At 34.3% G+C, this 4411-nt stretch overlaps 1 non-coding gene across 1 annotated transcript; it reads right to left on the bottom strand.

Moving 5' to 3' along the window:
* Nucleotides 1-2960: 2960 nt before the first annotated feature.
* On the bottom strand, nt 2961-3067 carry LOC128035050 (small nucleolar RNA R71). The gene has a single exon (XR_008191454.1). It is a non-coding gene; the product is annotated as a small nucleolar RNA R71 (small nucleolar RNA).
* Between the last annotated feature and the right edge of the window lie 1344 nt (nt 3068-4411).

Below are 4411 nucleotides of genomic sequence, written 5' to 3' on the forward strand. Positions count from 1 at the left end.
TCCCTTATGTTAAAAGGGGTGGACAGAAAACCCTAGTAAAAATAGCTAGGGTTGCCACAACCTATACTTTTAGTTAGACTAGGAGTTCGTTGTTTTTAGTTGAAATAAACTTCTAAAATTCAACAAGGGTTCTACCTTCTCTTACTATAAATAGATTGCACTGGTAAGGCTCTTAACATAGCTTTTAGATATAGTTATTTTTCCCAGAAATAGAGACTTTTATTCTCTTAGTATTAAATATATTTTTCAGCAAAACAATTCTTCCAATTTTTATTTGAGAAGAGATTTGCGTTTTCACCCCAAAAGAAAAAGAAAACTATTTCTGGTTATGCGTTTGATTCGATTCATTTGAGCCCACACTCGAAGTAGTTCATGGTAGGAGAATAGAATAGAAGATGGTTTGGTTGAAAGCTGGGAGGGAAAATGATCTGTCTGTCCAAAAACACAGGTGTGAATTTGGTCTAGGGTTTATCGGAACATAAAAAATATATAGACCTTTTCAGCACATTTTGAGCTCTAATTCATGCAAAATTGTAGGAAATTTTGTCGAAATTCATATTTTAATTGTAAAATAATTAATTTTCACTCAAAATATGAACATATTAAAGTTTAATTATTTTTATAATAAATTTAAACAAATTTGGTTTATTTTCGAAAGTTTTGCACAAAGGGTGAAAATTGGCTCAACAGACAACTTGAGAAGCTTGAACCGTTGAGGCAATTTTTGTACCAAATGACTCGAGAGGATGGCCAATTATTTTTCTATGAAAGGGATGGTAAAATAATAATTATTAGACATATTTTATAATTAATTTTAATCCAACACAAATTAGGTTAAAATTAATTACAAGCCTAATGAAGAGAAAGATTCCCAGTTGTGCTAAGTGAAGAGGATTGATCCACCAAAGAATTTGGCAGCCCAAAACCATCCATATAGCTGATCCAATCAGCTATATTAACTGATTCTTATCATTTCAACTCAGCCCTTGAAATTTTATTTAATTCCATTCAAACCCCTCCTTTTTTCATACCTTCTATTTTTAGCCACAAGCTAAAAATAACAAGTTTGAAACAATCAAACCTACCACCTAGTATTGCTGGCCATGGGAAGGGGGATTGCATGCTAGTTTTTGCTAATTTTAGTACCCATATCCACCTATAAACACCCTCTTTCATTCCTCGAAAATCATCCCTCACTCACACATCTCTCTAACACTCACTTTCTCTCTTTCACTTTTCTTTGTTGCCTTTAAATTCCTTTCTTCCCTTGTTGAATTCCCCTCTTGAAAAAGATCTTGCATACCTCTTGGAGTAGCAGCAATTGAGTGTTCATGAAGGCCTTGGATCAGCAAAACAAGTAGAGAAGAGAGGAGTGCACTAGTCTAGCTTCGGAAAACCACTGAGATTTGTTTTTCTAGTCTCATTCTCTTAATCTTTGTGTTAGTTTTTGTTTTTGATCATGAACATAAATATTTGTGTTGTTGTTCTTCAATTAATTAAAATGACTTAAATTTATTTCTTGGTAGATTAGTTTCATTCTATCCACTAAAATTATTAAGGATGTGTTTGTGTTGTTATTAGGACTTGGTAGATTGTTCAATTAAATAAAACCATGCCTACATTATGCTTACATTTTAATTGTAAGGTAGCAATTGAATTAATTATTAACCGGATTGAAATTATAATTACTTGACACACTATTTGATTGATGCATATTTAATCTTCTAAGGTAGTTGAAGTTTAAATTAGCAACATGATTAAACAATACATTAGACTTGCATAACTTGTGAGATTATTGTGATTAAATTGTTTCAATATAGCGATATATTATTACCTCACTTAATCTTTTACTTTCTTATTAAAATTCGATTAACCGTTTGAATTAAGATAAATATATGGTCAAGAGGCTATTGGGTTTAGTAGGTAAGTATGTGCATTAGTTAGCAAGTTACTGAGTTGCCGTGAAATTTTTTTGTAACAACATGAACACAGCTTTAATTATTCTATGTTGAAGAATAAAATTTATCTAACACATTTATCTCATATTGATTAAACTCATCTTTTAGAAATCATGCATTGGAATTTTTTTACTTTTATTTTTTCTTACTTCAGTTAATTAGTTAATTTTTAATTTTTACAACAGTTCTTCAAAATTTTCATCCCCAATATTTTTAAAGTTGCATTTCATAAACATTTTCTTTCACAGTTCCTGTGGGTACGATAACTCAACATTACTTGTCACTTTATTACTTGTTGTGATTGTGTACACTTGCACATTTCCGATGTTCCAAGTTTTTGGTGTTGTTGTTCAGGACTTTTTTAAAAGACGTTAATTGTGAAATTGTAGTTTTGTATTTTGGTTTGTTTTTCTGTTATCTTTTTCTTTTTCTTTTATGTGGTTGTTTTAGGTGTTTATGAGTATTGATCAAATTATCGAATTACTCCCCATAGATCCTGAAATTAAAAGGATTTTTCGACAAAGAAGAAGATAAGCAGCTCAGAGAAGGACTGAAGAAATGAACCTTGAGAACCAAAATAAAGGAAATGAAGCTAATCATGCTCAAACTCCTATCCTTTATACTGATGATAGTGATAGAGCTCTAAGGCAGTATGTCGTGCCAATGTTTCTTGAGCTTAATCCAAGTATTAGGATACCCAAAATCGAGGCACAATAATTTGAGCTGAAGCTAGTCATGTTCCAGATGCTTTAGACAATGGGTCAATTCAGTGGAATGTCAAATGAGGATCCTCACCTTCACCTCAGACTGTTTATGGAGGTGAGTGACTCCTTCAAGTTATTCGTAGTACCTGAAGAAGTACTAAGATTAAAGTTATTCTCATATTCACTAAGGGATAGAGCTCGAGCCTAGTTGAACTCATTGCCACCAGATTTCATTACTACATGGCAAGAGTTAGTAGAACGATTCCTTCTGAAGCATTCCTCACCTAGCAAGAATGCTAAGTTGCGGAATGAGATTACTACCTTCCAACAGATGGATGACGAGTCCTTATATAAGGCATGAGAAAGATTTAAAGAACTATGACGAAGATGCCCTCATCATAGAATCCCATATTGCATCCAATTAGAGACGTTCTTTAACAGTTTCAATGCTCACACGAGGATGGGAATAGATACTTCTGCTAATGGTGCTCTCCTTTCTAAGTATTATAATGAGGCTTATGAAATCATTGAGAGAATTTTCAGCAACAATTACCAATGGCCAACCAACCGAGGAGTGTCAGGAAGACAGTTCACAAGAGTACATGAAGTGGACGCTCTCACTTCACTCACATCTCAAGTATCATTGACATCTTTAATGCTTAAAAACTTTACTACTAATGAGTTTAATAATTTTGTAGCTCAGCCACTGAATCAATTCAAATATGTAGCATGTGTTTATTATGGGGAAAGACACTTGTTTTGTAACACCCCGAACTCAGCCCAGACGTTATGGCCAGATCTAGCGATGTCACATGATAGGTTGTTTGAAAACCGTGCCGACGTGTTAAAACCATTTCCATTGAATTCCTTATCTTAATATCTTATTAGTTCCAAAATTGTGCTGCTCATTTAATCGAGAGTTTCAAAAAGTTATTCGTTTGCGGAAGCTTTTAGAATAGATTAATTAATCGTTCGTTTAGGAAAAACATTTGTTTCTTTTGAAAATTGAGGTTTCATACTACTAGCAATTGTAAACCATAAGGTAAAGATAATTAAAACCCAAAACCAAAGTCCGAAAGTCCAATTACAACCCAAAAACTTAGCCAGTAAAAATAGAATAGAAATAAACCAATTATTGTAAATATGGGTTAAAAACCATGAAAGTCCAAAACCGTGGTCACCACTGAGTCCTCCACCGCACCGATCCGTCTAGATCTGGGGATTACCTGTGCACATTTAAACAAAAGGAGTGAGTTTACGAAAACTCAGTGTGTAATTCCACAGAAAACAAACAATAGCAAATCACAGTGCACAGATAAAGCAATCCTGGGCCTAAGCCCTTTTTCAGTATCAGTAACAGTTTGGGCCTTAGCCCATCCCAGTAAAGTATCAAATATACAGTAGGGCATTAGCCCACCACAGTATCAGTAGAAGTCATGCAGCATTCAGTAACAAAGTCCTACCCAACCGGCCTCTACTCACCATCTCCGTCCAACCTTACACTCTATGTGGGGATCAAATCAACTCACCCATCCCTACACTTCAGGTAGTACCGAACGCAGCACTAAATAGTAATCTGCAGCTGAGCTGCCAGTATGTTAGGCTTAAGAGCCTTTTAGTACACTTCTTCCAAATATAATTAACCCAACCCCATGCAATGCAACATACAAGTCATGACATGCTATCTCAGGACATCAGTACATATAACCAGTTCAGTATACAAGCATACTATCATCATGCTCAACACAT

This window comes from Gossypium raimondii, chromosome 11 (assembly GCF_025698545.1).
Source record: "Gossypium raimondii isolate GPD5lz chromosome 11, ASM2569854v1, whole genome shotgun sequence".
Classification (NCBI taxonomy): Eukaryota; Viridiplantae; Streptophyta; class Magnoliopsida; order Malvales; family Malvaceae; genus Gossypium; species Gossypium raimondii.